Consider the following 17,989-nt stretch of genomic DNA (forward strand, 5'->3'; position numbering starts at 1 on the left):
GGGTATTAGAAATGTCACTCAAAGCATGAACACGAGCTATTTTCTCTCAGTTTAGATTCAGGATGGAGAATGGAATGAAGGAGAAGAGATTTGAGAGATATGAGAGATAGATTTGAGGGGGAAAGTCCAGAGTCCTAGATGTAGTCCTAGGCCAGTGATGGTGAATTTTTTTGGCACCGAGTGCCCAAAGTGCGCATGCACCTCCAAAATGCATCATGCATGCCTCCGCACATGTGTGTGTCTCCTGTGCATGTGCCCCGACCCCCGTGCATGCGCGGCAGAGACCCAAAGACCACCAGGCTGGTGGGAGGCATGTGCAGATGCGCAGCAGAGCTCAGCTGGGGCAATGGTGCGCGTGCCCACAGAGAGAACTCTGCGTGCCACCTGAGGCGTGTGTCATAGGTTCGCCACCACTGTCCTAGGCTACTTATTTGTTAGAGGAAAAGGTTTATGAAGATATGCAATATTTAATGTTAGGAAAGCCTAAGATTGACAGCCTATATGTTGCTTGTAATAAGAGAGCCTGTTTTCAACCCATTTTAAGTTACTGAGGCAATGTTCATTTGATTCTTTGTTTACATTATAATAGAATATTACATTACAAAGAAGTTCCAGATCAGGAAAATATGTGGAATAGCAGCAGAATCAATAGCCTATAAAGTTCTAAGTTAATGAAGTTAGATTTTGTTTTGAAAGGAGAAAGAAAAATAATAAATAAAACATTTTGGTATGGCTGCCCATTTGCTCTGGGTAGTATACAGGGATTAAAACAACTACAGCAAATAATCCTTGACACCCAGGTAAACAATGCATTCCAAATATGAATAACCAACAGCAGCAGAGCTCACCTAATCTCCTGCCCAAATATCTGGAGAAATACCCAAGTCTTCAGAGCTTTGCAAAAGACTATTAGAGTCAAGACCATACAGGTCTAGAGAGGGATCTCCAAAGGGATCTTGGTAGGGTACATAGCAGTAATTCATGTTCTGTGTGCTGTGAAAACTATAGCTACCATGATCCCTTTCCACCTATTTGTGCTTTGGGAGCATGGGACATGGAAGACAAAATTCCACACATCCTGGAAAGTATCAAATTATATCTCTTTCCCAGATATATAAAATAGCCTTTTGTTAACAAATGTTAAAAAGTATTTCTATGCCAGATTTTTTAAAAACAATGTATTTGTCAGTAAAAGGCAATTTTATATATATAGGACAATCTTCTCCAATCTGGTCATTGTAATGCAAAGCTTTATGCTACCCTCATCATATAAGCTAAGAAACATGGCAGATATAAATGAATAACTCTAAATAATACAATGTGTATGTTTATTATTGTAGTTCTATAATAATATCTACCTTTGCAGTTTATTAATTTTCATCAGATGAACATTCCCTAATTATTCATGGCATGAATTATTTAACAAGATCCTATTATTTCATGTAAAACTCTGCCCGGTCTGCATTATGTGTTCCCTGATATCTCTAGGATCATAAATTCAAATACTCCACCTTGAGAGAAAAAACTTTTTCTTTCATTATTTTGCTCAAAAATAAAAAGAACTAATGAATTTCTGTTCAAGAATTATGTTTTGCTTTGTAAAAGGTTTGTTCTACACTTTTCTTTCTAAAAGATATGTTCTGCACTTTATGTTTTATACACACAGAGAGAGATACTGTCTTGAAACATATGAGAGATGCATAAAAAATAATTACTCCAATGTTATTACTTGCCAAAAGATGGCAGTATTGAGGCACCGGAACCTCTGACGTGTTCTTTAGTATCTGTTCTTTCATTTTATTAGATGGGACATAACTGTCAAAAATGTGTGCTCATGAAATGGAAGTCTTTAGTAAATATTCACTGGTGCCATTTAAGTAGCTGAGTGTTGAATGAATTCCTCCAATTGAAATTTACTGCTAAATGCAGTTGGTTTATGGTGATGAGTAGGGAAAACTCTCATGGCAATGGTTTCTTATTCCATCTTCCCTCTATAATAAGTCAAACTTAGCACCATGCAATTTCCTCGTTTTCCCAAATAGAGGAATATTTTTTGCGAGCATCTGTTTTGCCCAAAGTGAAGAGGTGGAAAAGTCTCTCTCCTGATGGCTGAAGAGATGAAGTGTGGAGTTTTTTCATGACACAAGTGAATAGTGATTATATGGGTAAGTAAAGACAGGTAACAAAAGAGCTCATTTTAAGGATTATTTTTCTGTTTGTTTATTTTAAAAATCCTTATTTAAACTAAAGATATGGAGATGGAGACATTACTTTACATTCAACTATCATAATTCAAATTCCCAACGCCAATTATACTCTTCCCTCCAAATGTTTTGAACAATAACTGTCAGAACTATTGGAATTGACAGAATTGTCTGGTAATCAATAAAGTTTAAGCTACGCTAACTACACATTGAACTACTTTATTCATTACAAAATTCATTTATTTTCTCACAACTGCTGCAGTCTTGTCACAAAATCTCTTGTGCGAACTCAATAATATTGAGAAAATGACTATCAGTGAGTTAAGGCGGCAATAGCAGAACCTGCAAACATCTGAATGGTCTTTAAAGGACATCAAGGATTAGAATTCTTTGTAGCTCTTCACTGGGCTTTTATACCTTACTCCCTTCTGACTGTTGACCTGCTGTTACCGTCAGTCCTGCTGATGAGATTTTGTGCTATAAGAGCCCTTGATTCTTCTTCATTTTCTGATGATTGAATTTCTCCAGAGTCTATAATGAAGATGGGGATTCTCTTTTAAATACCTCTTGTATTTTTCTCTCTCTGAAAGTCTGTCCAGTCACTATTTGAAGAAAAAAAAAAAGAATGGCGTAGTATCTCTGATACTTAGAAGAAACACAACCTAGCCTGAAAACAAGCTGCTCTCTACTAGCTACATGAAAAAACACTTTGAAACAGAGTTTAGTATTCATTGGTCTATTTATATTGACATGTTTTATCTGACTAAAACAATTCTTGAAGAAATAGCTCCTCTTTTATATGCTTTCTTTCTCCCTTTTCACTTCTTCCCCACTACTCTTCTATTGAAAAATGTTGACCAACGAAAGCTAACAAGAGAATAAATTATTCTAATAATACAGTAATAATTTCCCAACTATCCTTGTTCATCTTCCATCTGGATACACTTCTTCAAACGTATGCTTTTGTTTCACACCCTCCATTTGTACAGCAATATGTGCACTATAGCCCAGCTCCAGACTTCCCGCTTCCTGTTTCAGCTACCAGTTTTAACATGTTTTTATCTGGGTGCTTTGATGTAGAACCTACCAGTTGTGAAACAAAAGCTTGAACAGTGTTGAAAGTCAGCCAAGGGTAAAAACCCACAGTGGGCACAACAGCTTTTGAGTGACAGTTCATGAAAGCTATTCTGAAGTCCTCCATCAAATGATTACCATGGGGGGTTGATATTCTAAGAAAAGAGGGAAAACTTGTGCTCATCACTTTTGTAAGGGCAGAAACATTTTAGACTGTAAAAGGTGATCTTGGTCCCCAAAGCATGCAACTAGTTTGCATGCCTAAGGAATGATCAGAGATTGAATTTTGAATCATAGTCCCTCCCCCATACCATATGGCAAATCTCTTCTGAAACCAAAGGGAGTTCCATAAAGCAGCTTTTTGTAGAATAGGAGAGTCTGCTGTTCAAAGAAAAAATGTCAAAAATCCCCTGGGGATGAATCTAACATTGCCCACTGGATTCTGGCCAGTGAAACTAATTATATCAGTAAAGCAAACAGGATTAGGTCTGAGCAGTTATAATGGCTTTCAATGCATAATCTGTTGTATGTTTCTGGAATACAATTCCTTTTGGAAACTGGACTTGATATGAAATATTGTTTTTCTCATTTGAAATAAGACAAATGACTATTCCACCATACATGGACTGTTAGTTTTATTTGGCCAGTTCTTTGAAACAGGCTTGCTTGGGGGTTGCTAAAAGTAACTATTAGAAATGTTTTTTTATGACATTCTGATCTACACATAGAACCAATTTGTCCCTAAGTCCAAATGTGAGATGCCTCTATCAATAGCAAAATTAAAACTATATCTGGGAGTTTAAGATACAAATTTTAGTAATGCTACAAAGAAGAGATGCGGAGTAACCCCATTACCTGGAATGAACTACAATGAGAATTATTATTTGGCACTTCTCTTTCCATGTATGGCTTTACTCTTTGAAAAAATCGGAAGCAAAATTGTGCTTGTGTAAAAAATTAGTGTAATCATTTGGTCATTTCCACATTATCTTCCATATGCTTTCTCCAGCATAGAATATACACCAGTCTTTTTTCCAATGTGTAGGCATAGGTGTCCACTGCTAATCACAATGGAAAACTGACAAAATGTGATACAAGGAAGTAAGTCATAGGGTTTCTACTGTGACAGTGTAATACATGCATGATCACTTCATCCTTCACATGTACACACCCACAAACACTTTGCTTGCAGGCTACTTAGTTTTGTTCCGTATTTGCTGATGTGAAGTTGTTAGCCCTTTGACTATTGCTTTGAACAGTTCAGTGGGCATTTTGTCTGCCTGGTGCTTTTTTATTTAATATTTGATTTATTGCCTTTCTGCCTTTTTTTCCTGAGGCTTCAACTGGTTCAAAATTTAGTAGTTTCTATACTGGTAAGAGGTGATGTAAACAGTGCTATACCAATAATGGTTGTGCTGCATTTCTAGATACAAACTAAATTGGCCATTACCTATGTAAAATAAAATCCTTCATTTTAAATGTGGTTTGTTATGTGGCACAAGGACTAGGCTCAATTTTTCCGTAAGTATCCTATTTGGAACGGACTTACGATTTAATCAAATTTAAATCAGCAAATTTAGATCAACGTTTGCGTTTAAGCTTATCTAGTATTACAGAACAAATCCCTACTCTTGATCTCTCAACAAAGAGATCAAGAAAGAAAAGAAAATTTGATTCCAGATGTCTGCTGCTTCATCCCTTTTCTCTACTTCAGTCTCCAAGTTACAGAAGTGTGGAAGGACTGTGTCCCTTTACCAGTTCCTTGAGAATGTTTGGCTTCAGTTGCCACCTCCTCCTGTCTTTCTTTTTACTTTAACTTTCATTGCTTTGAGGCATGGAAGAATTACACATTTATGTAATAGTTACTGAGTGTGTGTGTGTGTGTGTGTGTGTGTGTGTTCAAATCAGGTTTTTTTTTCTTAACTCCAGTGACTGCCTGGTCAACTCCCTGCAGTTTTCTTGGCAAGATTTTTTTGGAAGTGGTTTGCTGTTGCCTCCTTCCTAGGCTGAGAGAAAGAGTGCATGTATATCCAAGTTCATCCAACTGGCTTCGTGACTAAGGCTGGACTAGAATTCATAGTTTTGCAGTTTCTAGCCTGAATCCTTAACCACAACACCAAATTGGTTCCAGCTACTGGTTTATGGGCTATAATTCCCAAACCTCTTTTTTTTTTTACATACTTATTGTAAAAGTTCAAGCTAGCATCTGAGAATTTGAAAACACCACTAAATCTAATGAACATTACTATTTATCGTACCTATTATTGAAACCTGGGGTAGATTTTCCTGGAGAAAACCGTTCTATATGGTTGACTTGATAGTACATAATCATCAATTATCTATCACATATTGAAATACCCATAAATTTTCCATTGGTGAGGTTCGAAAAACCTATCCCTATCCTCCGCGTCTTGCTACTCTTAGAAATGGAAGAGTTTGTGGGATTGCACTGTTTTCTCATGCTGAATTAAAATTGTATCCTTTGCCACTGGTCATTTCTGAATTCGGTACAGCCTCATTTGAGATGATTATAAGATTTCATCAAACCTTTTAAGGTATTACTAGCAATGTTTTACTGATTTCCAGGTGTTCACCCCAGCTTCCTTGAAGAATTTTCAACCTGCATCAATATTTTAGTTGTCTCAGTGTTGTCTTGTTAGCTGTGGATTTCAGTATCTCCTCTGATAGTTATAGTTTTTCCCAGAAGATCTTAAATCTTTGGCAACTTGGGCTATCTGTAAACCCACCGCAAAGAAGGAACATTTGACTTAATTATAGAATTTTAGATCCAATATTTTATTATGTATTTTGTGTTGATAGGTCTGTTCATTATCCAGTGTACTTTTCATTGGTATTTCTTAAGTGACTCAAACTAGAGACCTTTCAGTTTTTGCTAGCACATCTGCAGCAAGTCACTAAATTTCCTGAAGTATGTGTTGAAGCCACAGGACCCTGGTCCTATTAAAAAATCTATGCTCTTAAACCAAGCCGTCCTCATCCTTTGCTTACTGAAACTATTCATTCACAGTACTCACTGGCCCAATGCCTAGAGAGCTATTAGTGGGAAACCCAGAATTTTTCACAGCTTAAAGAGTTTACAGCTCTCTGGCCTCTTAGTAGCACTGAATTTACATAAGCAAAATTATTATCCACAAATAATTTTGGCACAGGCGACCTGGCACCTTTTCAGGAGTTTTTAATCATTCCTATCACTAACGGGTGATCATGCTGCCTCCATTGATGAAGCTCCACCAGCAAATGCTCCAGATAATTTCTTTATATCTAAGATTTGGGCTGGTCTTACATGTCCTTCCCTTCAATTGTCCCTCCTCCCCTCAGCAAGAGTTTACTTTTACCTCAGTTGTTTCTGTCAGCCATTTGAGGTAGACTAAATAGAAAACCAAAGCCATAAATACTAATACTACTTTTATTGTAAGGTTACAATAATAAAATCTCCTTTTCAAAAATAAAAAATAATTTAAAAAGCTACAAAGGAAACAAAACAAAACATCTCTCTCACAACCAATATCCAGACAAAAAAAATCAGGCAGAAAACAATAGCTTAATTAAGGAACTACTGAGAACACCTTTCCCCATACTCACACAAAAATAACCTGGCAAGCCAATGCTGCTGTTTATAAACAGAGAGTAAAGCGTATACTCACAGTGATGGTGTTACCTAGTTGAGTAATGAAAAATCTGCTAGCAAACAGCCAAACTTAGATACCACCAAGAATTCCACACTTTAACACTGAGCAACAGATTTTCTCTTTTACTGACATATCTGACACAGCATACAACACATAGTTTGATTGGTAGATTTCCCTTATGTTTGAGAATAAATTCTGAAAACATATGCCTACCAATATATTTTGTATTTCTGAACTTCCACATTAGATAGATTGTTTTTTTAGCTATCAATTTAGACCACAAGTTTCAGTTTCTGAAAATGTATCTGATTATACAAGATGATGTTCTTTGCATTTTACAGATCAGTCCGTGCTGAGTAATTTGTTAAACCACCCTAGCCATCATAATTGTGGCTGCTCTTATAATTGTTACAACTTTATATGCTGTGCAATCCTGCCAATAAACATATACATCACAAAAAGGAAAAGTAACATTAAAACCATACAAGCAACATAGAGGTCTACTTGACTTTTTCCAAACTGGGTCAAAGCAAGCCATAGAAGCAATTAACCTTGTGCTTCATTAACAAGTAAATTAAATTCTGTGCATATTGAAGAGTCGGTGAATGTAACATTCTGTTTATGGTGCAGAGTTAAAGGGCATGAGTCAATTCTCCAATGCTTGCCGAAAGAGTAGATTTATTTTATGCACCAGTTAGTAAGTTAGTGGAGAAAAAAAATCAATATTTGTGGCACATTTCATAAAGTGAAAAATATTTCAGACTTGTCATGTTTGATAGATAAAACAGTGGAAACTGCAAAGTGCATGTTGGGAAGCACAACTGCTCCTTAAATCTTGATAGATGATGTCACTGGCGATTTATGGAATAGCAGCATTCAGAACATATTGTTCAGAATACAAAATGTGTTTGAAGAAAGAATTCTTTTCAGTGTGTTGACCTTACTCTGAAACTGGGCAATGAAATTCCATTTTGTCATTTGCAGTATCCTAAATGGGATGAAACTTCTCAGAATGTTTCTTGTGGTTTATTGGGTCCTTTTTTTGATTCTGGAAACTATCCAAGGGGCACAATGGTGAGGAGAAATTGTGATCTCTTTATACAACTACCATTGGGTGCTTGTTTTACAAGAAAGAGCAACAGCAAGCAATAGAAAAAGAAACATTTTTATAGAAGTTGAGAGCTACAAGGAGTGAAATCCTAGAGAACTGATTGGCTGTCTGTCTTGGGGAAGGTGGTCAGGTCCTTGGTGGTGTACCTGAGTTTAATCGTTAGGCAAAACAGGCCTGTTAGGAAGACAGCAAAGCTGGAAATTCCTTATTAGGGAATATGCAATGTTGAAGTCATCAGGATGACCTTGAAATATTGGGATTTCTCTAGGTTCAATTCCTTTGTAAGGGCATAGACTGTACCATTTAGTGGTAACTGGTTTAGTCCACGGGAATTACAAATTCACTTCGACTGTACCATTTACTGGTGAGGAAGCATCTATGCTTTGGTTTAGATGGGATTGTAAGTGACTTTGTTGTGGGGGAGCAGAAGGGTCAGTTTGAATCTACTAGAATCAGGCAAAGAGATGAACTGGATTTGACCCCACTTTTGTTCAAAAGCTTTGGAGGGGGATGGGATTTTGCAGTCTCCATTTTATTTATTAAATTTATTTTCTCCACCCGTTTTTCCCAGCAAAATTTTTTTTTTTTTGCATGTATGTATGTAGTCACTATAAAAAGCCTTACATCAATGGTAAGGCTTCAATGTTCTTCTTAGTAGAAGAACATCAATTCACTAGCCAAGGCTTTCCAGGCCAATGTAAGCAAGTTTTCATTGACTCAGATGAACTTCTAGCAGAATTTTCTTCTCCTCAGCCATGCAAGCTGTAAAAACAGGCAAGTGTTTAATAGAGCAAATAATTCCTCTAGTGAGTTGGAATGACCATACTTTTGAATTGCTTACATAAGTCTTCTGTTGGCTTTCAACAGTTGCAGAGGCATCTTTCTACACAGGGTGCTGTATATTCTGAACTGCCAAGTTACACAGTACTGTTGGCATGAACAACTGCTAGCATGGGAGCTGTGGATTATTTTGTAGCAGCACCTTAAAAGATATGAGTTTCCCATCCCTATTCAATTATTTTAAAAGGTGAGGACCTCAGCCAACAGGACTCCCTGGGAGCTATCCAAGGTCCTATTTTTTATTGCTCATTCCATCCAAAACCTCTGCCTGATGTGCTCATCTCGCTGGCTCGGATTTTTCCTATCTTGTCTGACACCACTGACTCCCCTAACAAATCTCAGGCATTCTTAGAAATGTGTATATTCAAGTTCAATAGCACTGCAGCAAATGTAGTGTCACAATATAATTTCAGCCATGATACAGTTGGATGCTGGATGATTATTTAGCCAGTGTCTTTCAATCTGGGCAGTCTGTGGATCTGAAATATGGAAAAGCAAATATAGACTCTAGAATTAGTCAGTGAGGGAGGCTATATGTCAATCTTATACTTACCATCTTACACTTAACAGTCAGTGTCATTGAGGTCAATATGACTTATTTCTGAATAGGCAGGAATATGACTGCAAATAATTCAGGAGAATGAATGTGGCAGCCAAATAACAGGCTCAAATATTATTCAGAATATGTAAAATTATTACAATTTAGTATTTTTCTGTAAAAATTACCCCATCAGACTGGTTTGTTTTTGCCTTTTATATCAAAAAACTGGAAGAACCCTAGGCCTATCTATTTATGATATTTACACTGAAAGTGTTTTATATGCACCTACCATATATGCATGCGTAGTAAATTCATTCCTTCCTTCCTTAAGTTAATTCATTGGTTTATTGTAATTCCAGATCATTTATCTACAAAATTAAAATACTCCACTGCAATGAACACCAGGGGATCCAGCTTTGAGCATCATTCCATTTCAACTACACACTAATTCCTGTTGGAGTCATACTGAGCGTTTTCTAGTCCTGAGGAAAAAGTGCCTTCTTAAAGAGAAGCTACATATTTCTCATCAGAAAGTCAGTAAATGTACTTTTTAGTTTATAGGTCACTCCTGAAAAAGCAAACTCAGACAAAGGTGCCTGTCTTAGATCCTTATCAGTGAAAACAGATGCATATTCATTTAGTTTATTTATAATTACTGTATCTTTTCACTTATTTTACATCCCTTCATCCTACCAGTTAATAGCCTTATGGAACAATTTCCTATTTGAAATATATTTAAATAAAATGTGTTGCTTGTTTTAATGTTCTTTTATTATATCTCCTCAAACCTTTTCTGCAGCTTTTATTGACTGCCTGCATATTGTTTATTTTTTGGTCCAAATATTATGTTCTTTTTTATTCTTGATTGAGCAAGAGTTCCATTTAAAAATAATATTTCTTACTGCTATTAGGTTATCTAACCCTGTTCGTTAGTAACTGTGAACTATGTATTCCTATTGAGGATATATTATTGTGGTTTTAAATAATCTACAAGATTTCTAGAGAGACCCTTTTTATTCTATCAACTTCTTAACACCCTTATTCCTTTGCAATGTTATTCTGTTGAAATCAAATGTTATTTTGACCATCATCCACTGTCTTACCGAGCATATACAACATTAGGAACATTATTTCAAATTAGACTAGTAATTTTTATATTATGTATTAGACCCTGGGCACTTCTTAGAATAAAGTTAGGGCTACATCCCTCCTTGTGGGCACTAAAGGAACTGTCCTGAAGCAAAATCGTTTAGTATTATTAGAAAGATGATCTCTTTAACTCATCCAGAACATGCATTTTCTCAATCTATGTGAATAGAAATGAAAATTACGTGTATTGCTTCTTTTGCAGGCATTTAGTTTTCTACCAACTTTTTAACCATTTAAGGAAACATTGTTCTCAAAGTTCCTTTCATATAGAACTTCCCAAGGTATCTGTAGGAAATGACCAGGCTGAGCTTGAAGGAGGGGTCAAAAGTGTCATCAGTCACGAGTCCCCGTGCACCCACAAGAGATCTAAGTCCAACCCACCTTGAATTCCTTTCTATTCTTAACTCCCGCTAATTTCCCTTAACTGTTAGTAGTTTGGATTCTTGTCAAGAGCTTAAGCTTGCAATTAATCTCTAAACTCATTTGAATTGCCTGAATCTCCTGACTTATTCCGGCTCTTGACAGTATCATGTTGGTTTTCTCCATTCTACCACATTTCTGTAAAGTTCATTATATCTACATCCCCTAGCAATAAGTGATCCAGTTCTCTTATCTTGGCTAATGGCCTCTGGTGCCTATGTATAAATGTTTATATGTTTTCCCTCTGACACACACACACTCCCAATATCCTTATCACTATAGCCTTAGGGCTTTATTCACTGGAATATACAACTTTCCAAATTTGCAACATTCCTCTTTGAACAGAGATAATAACTTTTATTCTTTGGGGTCATCCTTCTCAAACCAAATATTCCTTACCTCCTGTCAACTTCTCACATTCATTCACCAAAATCAAATTAAAAGCTGCTCTACTGTTTTGAAATTAAGAGCCAGCATTTTGATACATTTTTGATGCAGCACTTTCTTTTTATAGAAGCCTGGTTTCTCTTAAAAGATAACATAGGTGTAAGGCCTTACACTAGGAGCTTTCAAGGGATACAAGGGACATACATATACTACACCCAAGCAGTGCACCAATGAGTAGCTAATAACCTGCAGAAAGAGAGAAAAGCTAAAATGCAATTGAGAACTTTGGTTAACAAAGCAGTTAAAAGCAGCAAAAATATATATGCCACCTGATTCCAAGTGACTTTGTAATATATATAGAGAGTATATTGTGATTTCAGCAAAGCATGGAGAACAGGATTAATATTCAAAGGGATCTTGACAATCTGTAAGAATAAGCAGGAACCAACACAATTAATTTCAAAAGAAATACATGCAAAATGTATTTGGATGGGAAAAAAATTAAATACATGAGTGCAGGATGGTGTAAAGGGAGAACATTATTAGGCAGAAGTGTATGCAGAAAGAAGCTATGTGTCTTGATAGAGCATAAACCAATAGTGTGATACAGCTGTCAAAAACAGCATATACAGTATAGCGCATAGCATGGGCCTACAGACAGTTTCACATAGAGGAGAGTACAAATCACTACACAATTATAATTACAATGACTAATGACTATTTCTTTTTTACAAACCGTGATTCTAAAGAGCTGAAGTTGTACACAGTTGGCACCAAAGTACAGTTGCACGTGATAACAGGTTAATGTGTGACCCACTTTTTCTTACTGTTCTACCTGACTGTCAATTTCTTTCCATCCAAAGGATCGTTGATCTCTTGCTGCCCTTCCTAACACGCATTCCATGAGGGTCTCTGCCTATTTTGAGATGCAAAGCAGTGAAAAGCACTGAGACAAGCAATGCTATTCAAGCTCACTAGCTCATGAAAATGCCTTGAGAACTATAAAAGGGGCCCACCAAATCACGGTCTTAAAGGAAACAGGCTCCTCACTGGAACTTACAATTTATAGACTGAAGCGCTTTTTTTAAAAACAGCAATCAACACAAAGCACCTTTCTGAATGCAAATGCTATTGAAGCATTCTCTCTCCTAAGTAATGCACCTTGGACTATATTCTCTCTGTGTGTCTGTGTGCTCATGCATGTGTGTGTAAGGCAGGGGAAAGATAAATGCACTTCGACCTATTTGGCAACTATTCCTGCAAATTTTGCATTGCTTTAAGAGTGATGTGGTGAAACAAATGTCTTGCATCAACGATGACAAAGGCTTTCTTTTGGTCAACAATGCAGAAAGCTGCTGTTTTGTGGATTATTGTTTTAAATTACTATCTTTAATAAAAAATATTTAAAAATAACTTTTAAAAAGGAACAAATATGTAGAAAGGGGAAGCGATGGACAGAATACTGTAAAAAAAAACTTGTATTGTGAAGAGTAAAAGGCACAGTGAGTAACTGCAGATGCCCTTGAAATAACCCTAGCTTATTTTCTGTGGAAAGGAAGGGGAAATCATTGTAAAGAGTAAAGCTTGTAAAGAGAAGAACAGACCAACTCAGGCACTGAATAAGATGCCATTAAGGAAGAACATGTAGTATATTTCTATCTGTTGGGAGAACCTAATTTATCTACAACACAAAATATTTTATCACCAGGTTGTAGGAAGTTAGCACCTACCCCTCTCCTAGAAAAATGAAATATCCTGGGAAATATTAAAAAGGCAGAATATTTTCCCTAAAAAGAGTAAAGTAGAAACTCAGAGAAGCAGAAACTCAGCCTCCCCCTACCTTTGCTAATGGGGCCATTAAGGCCTAGGCCAGAGTATTCTACATAATAAAGGGTCTACCCATCTCACCACCTGGCCTGGGGAGATTGTATCAGTCAACACTCAGGTGAAGCCATGTGGTCCAGACAAAGCCTACAAAGTTAGCTAAGACAGTGGTCCCCAACCTTTTTGTACCAGGGACCAGTTTCAAGCACAAACACTTTTCAAGGACCGGGGAGAGAAGAATCGAGTTTGGTGGTTTGCTTGCAGACGTTTCATTACCTGACTAGGTAACATCTGATGTTGTTACCTAGTCAGGTAATAAACGTCTGCCAGCAAACCACCAAGTTCAGGAGCGCCTCGGCCCTGCCTCCCTCAGCCCCATCCCTCAGGTGTCTGTCTCCCTCCCTCAGGTGTCTGCCTCGTTCCTCTCTCAGTCGCTCTCTCGCTGCTCCACCAGCCCAGGAAGAAACTGCTTCAAAGAAGCAGGGGGGCTTTTCCTGTCGCCGCAGCTCCTCCGAGTGCCCGTTTACCCCACCCGCCCGCCCGCGCCAATCCACAGTGCTCCGTTCTGCCTGCCTGCCTGCCTTCTTCGTTTCGGAGCAGCTTCGGCTGATAAAAAGAGGCGAATAGTTATTATTCTCAGCCGAAGCTGCTCCCAAACAACCACACAGGCAGGCAGGCAGAACGGAGCACTGTGGATTGAACTGCGCGGGTGGGCGGGGTGGGGGTGAACGGGAGCTTCGGAGGCGCTGCGGAGACAGGAAAAGCCACCCCCGGCTTCTTTGAAGCAGTTTCTTCCTGGGCTGGTGGAGGAGCGAGAGAGCGACTGAGAGAGGAGCGAGGCGGGAGGAACCGGAGCCAGAGAGCAGGACAGGCCGGTTGCTTCCTCCCTCCCCTTCTCTCATTTGTGTCCTTGATCCCGATCCCAGCAGCATTCACCGAAGGCGAAGAAAGCCACCATTTTTTTTTTTTTTTATTTGCGGCCCGGTACAGAGTGCTCCACGGCCCGGTACTGGTCCATGCCCGGTGGTTGAGGACCCCTGAGCTAAGACCCCTGCCCCTGCGAGTCTGACAGCCAATGGGATACATTTCTTACACAGGAACAGGAAACACTAAGGTGGGGCCCAACAGAGGTTATATAAGGGTCTCTCAGCATCTTGGTCCACCCTTCTTGACCTTCTCACCTTGAAGTATGTGATCATCCTTTCTTTTTCACTTTGGAGCTCCAAGCCATGTGGTCCTGCTGTCCACCATTACACTATCTTTCCAAATAGCCTCCATGTTTCCAGTGTCTTTTTCCCCACTTGGAACTGAACCCAGAAGGATATTTCTTTCAACAAGGTCTTCCCAATCTCTTTCTTTGCCTCTCAAATCTTTTACAGCCATAAACCTGAGGGTCAGTCACGTTGGAAGACGTGGAAGTTCGGGTTAGGGACAAACTGTTAAAGAGAAAATCTACTGTATGTCATTGATAATAGTTGACACTAGTTTGATGACACATAATTAATCAACCGTGTCCTGATTTGTTAAGGCGCAAGTAAAAATGCTGAAAGCCATTATCAATATGGCAGCTAAATTATTTAACTAGGACCAGAAAGATCCAGGTTGTAGTCAATCAATCTTAGTAACTCATAATGTGTAACTATCTCTTAGGCCATCTTATCTCACAGAGTTGCTGAAACATTGGAGGATGAAACTCTTATAAACACTATCTCAAATTCCTGAAGGAAAGATGACTATAATTGTAAAGAATGATGAATAAACTCTTGGGAAGGTTCATGAAAAGGATAAATCATATGGTTTTAAAAACCATTTTAATATTTCCCTGGGGTTTTTAGTTCACTGCTTCTTTTATTCAAATTACGTTTGCCTTCTGCTACAAGGACTTTGGTAATTCATATGATACTCTATACCAGTGGCCCCCAACCATTTTTGTGCCACGGCCCGGTACTGGCATCACAAAATGATCCGTGGCCCGGTACCGGCATCAGCACGCATGACAAGGCATTTCCTCTCCCCCCACCTCCCCTCCAGGTCTTCCCCAGCACCCCTCCCTGAATGGAAGCCTCAGCTGGTGCTTTCGGGCTCTTCCTCGCCCCCTGCATGAGATCCTCCGTGCTGCGGGCTAAAGGCGGCAGCGCTCCTCCTGGCTGATCGCGCAGGCACCTGACAGCTGGGGGAGGGGGAGAAGAGACCCGGGGCGTGACGTGGGTCCACTTTCCTCCCCACGGAGAACTTTTTTGCGTCTGGTGTGGGTAGCTCGGCAAGAGGCGGCGGCTCTATAACCCCAAAGGCAGCTCTCGCCCAGCATCAGCGCGCGCGTACTCCCACACACAGAACACCCACTCAAACACCCACTCACTATCCCCACAGCACAAGAATAACAGGAATAATAGTCTTCTCCCCCCCACACACACTCTGCCCGCCACTAGCCTTGCGGTTGTGACTTGTGTCCCCGCTCCTTGGCTCGGTTTTTCCTGCAACTGACTCCCGCCTCACACTTTTGAAAGAGCGAGAGCGGCCTGAGGAGTCGTTGAGCGCGCCCGCTGGGGGGTGGGGGGAGAGAGAAAGGCGATTATTACATGAGCCTTTTAAACTCGTGAGAATGGGCTTCCTGGGCAAAAACCATTTATTTACATCTGGGCGGCCAGGAATCATTTGCAAAACTGCTTGCTTCGCCGCCAGTCCTCTTTGCAAAGCGCCGCCACGGCTCTTCCTTTTTGCCTTCCCTTCCCAAGGCAACGCGGGACTGGAGCGCGTGGAGCCGCGCCGGGCAGTAGCAACTCCTGACTCAGGGGGCCTCCGAGGGGAGGGGAAGGAGAAGAAAGGGGGGAAAGGGGGCGGGCTGATTCCCCCCAAAAATCAGAATTCCAAAGAATATCATGTCTGTCGAAACAAGATGGCAGCGCCCAGCAAACTGGCGGCCTGGTAGAAAATGATCCACGGACCGGTACCGGTCCGGGGCCCGGTGGTTGGGGACCCCTGCTCTATACCATTTTTAGGTGGTAGGGCCATTCGTAACACTAGGGTGTAACAACTAATTTTCATTTGTGACCTAGACCATAGACAGAAATCCCATGCTTAAATAATCTAAATACCAGATATCCATACCTAGCACAATTTGAACTGAGACCTTATAGTATCCCGAAACATCTTGCTCAGTGCTGTTGGCTCTCTGGAGTTAGAAAAGACCAGAGGTTTTCAAGAAGAGACTAGACAGCCATTGGTTTGGAATGTATTAGTATAGGGTCCCCTGCTTGAGCAGAGGGTTGGGCTAGAACAGGGTTCTCCAACCTTGGCCACTTTAAGACTTCAACTGGTGAACTTCAACTCCCAGCAAAGCTGGCTGAGGAATTCTGGGAGTTGAAGTCTACCAGACTTAAAGTGGCCAAGGTTGGAGAACCCTGGACTAGAAGATCTACAAGGTCCCATTATTCTATGTTCTGTGAGCCAATGTGGGGTTTTTAGCAGAAAGCAAATGCACTACCACAGACCAACAGTCCTTCCTTTGGTAATAGTATCTGAAATAATTACTGTAGATCAAATTCTACTGTTGCTGGTTACACCATAGGGCTTGTCAGATTTAGATGAAAGAAGATGATTTTCCTATTGCCACAATTTCCTCCCGATTTAAAACCATCCCCCAAGCTATATAGAGTATTGAGAAGTGCTTTGTGGGCATTATTGTAAATTAGGCTGAGAGGTGTTCCATAGACACATGGTAATATTTTTTTTCCTGTAGGGATCAACATGTTGAAGACATTGTTTCTTCATTTCTCTTCTTTTCTCTCTAGGCCGTGCCTTCAAATAGTCTGAGCAATTGGGAAAAGGCTGGATTTATGCAGCAGAGAATTTTCTAACAAGATAGTAACATCTAAAAGGCTGCATGCTATTTAGCTATGATTGATTCTTTTAATGTTACTGAGAGGTTTAAAATGTAGGACGTGTGTGTTTATTGGATAAACTTTGTTCAAAATATTTTACCCTTAAAAATACATTTTTGTTCTATGTGGTCATTGGACAGATCTCAGTTATGTACAGGGAAACCTGATCGGGGAAGAAAAAACAGAAAGAGAGAGAGAAAGGGAAGTTCACATAGTGGAAGGTTATCTCCTTTCTAAACAGAACTTCTAAAAAGGTAGAACACAGGAAGGAGTGGATTTTATCCATTTTTTCAACTTATTTTTTTACATTTTATGTTTTTCAGATATGAAATTCCAGGAGTCACTTTGGTGTTCCATAAAACTACAACAGACAGACAGAGCAACTACCATTAGTTGAAAAGAACACAAGGCTAAATGGTCAGATTGATTTTCTTGGGGCAATAATGAATGCATTATTTTATAAACAAGTTTTCCTGACCAACTCCAACCTTAATTTCAAGGACGCTCTTTATTACCGGAAAAATTAAATCATCATTTAACAATTTGGTGGGAAGCTAGGAAAAATGTAACTAAAGGAAATACAGCCTATTCACAAAGGGACGATGATTGTAGTGGAGATGGAAAACAAATGGCAACAATCATATCCTATCACAGACTAGGTAAAAGTTTGGCCATCTGGCCTCGGTGTTTGGTCTCTCTCTTGATAAAATGACTGTGAATGGTTTTGTTAGGCAAACAATTAATGGAAATGGGATTATTTTGTGTAAGGCTTTATAGATTTAGAGTGATGCTTTCCAGATGTGACACACTACTGTTACTTTATCTGTTTTACCCTGGAATTGCATTGTGGATTTTACTTTTATTTTCTTTGATATAGTCATCAGAGTAATCAATTTATAGACTATTAC

General features: G+C 39.2%; 1 long non-coding RNA gene across 1 annotated transcript in view; it reads left to right on the forward strand.

Annotated features, from left to right (window-relative positions):
* The window catches only part of LOC148130397 (uncharacterized), a 35,007-nt gene extending 17,357 nt beyond the window's left edge, over positions 1 to 17,650 (forward strand). Inside the window, exon 3 of the long non-coding RNA XR_015749743.1 lies at positions 17,405 to 17,650. This is a non-coding gene — a long non-coding RNA (uncharacterized LOC148130397). The remainder of the gene's footprint in view (positions 1 to 17,404) is intronic.
* Positions 17,651 to 17,989: the final 339 nt, after the last annotated feature.

This window comes from Notechis scutatus, chromosome 5 (assembly GCF_049901735.1).
Source record: "Notechis scutatus isolate UNSWTSFEM ecotype Mainland chromosome 5, rNotScu1.2, whole genome shotgun sequence".
In the NCBI taxonomy this organism is placed as follows: Eukaryota; Metazoa; Chordata; class Lepidosauria; order Squamata; family Elapidae; genus Notechis; species Notechis scutatus.